This window comes from Aptenodytes forsteri, unplaced genomic scaffold (assembly GCF_000699145.1).
Source record: "Aptenodytes forsteri isolate BGI_AS27 unplaced genomic scaffold, ASM69914v1 Scaffold83, whole genome shotgun sequence".
Taxonomy (NCBI): Eukaryota; Metazoa; Chordata; class Aves; order Sphenisciformes; family Spheniscidae; genus Aptenodytes; species Aptenodytes forsteri.
This window is the reverse complement of record NW_008795371.1, coordinates 3,192,150-3,192,360: the sequence shown is the minus strand read 5'-3', so window position 1 is coordinate 3,192,360 and position 211 is coordinate 3,192,150.

The window sequence follows — 211 nt, the reverse complement described above, 5'->3', positions numbered from 1 at the left end:
CGCCGCCCGAAGGGACCCTGCGTGCGACTGGCACGCGACGGCCTTTCCCTCTGGCCGCGGCTCTGCCGGCGCCTCGCCTTAACGCCTCGGCGGACGGTGGAAGAACGGCACTGTTGCATAAGGGAGAGGAACCTCCCCTGGCCGGGGCCGGAGCCCGGAGCGCCCGGCCGTCCCCGAGCGCCCGGGGGGCACCTACCCGCACCCCTGCCCG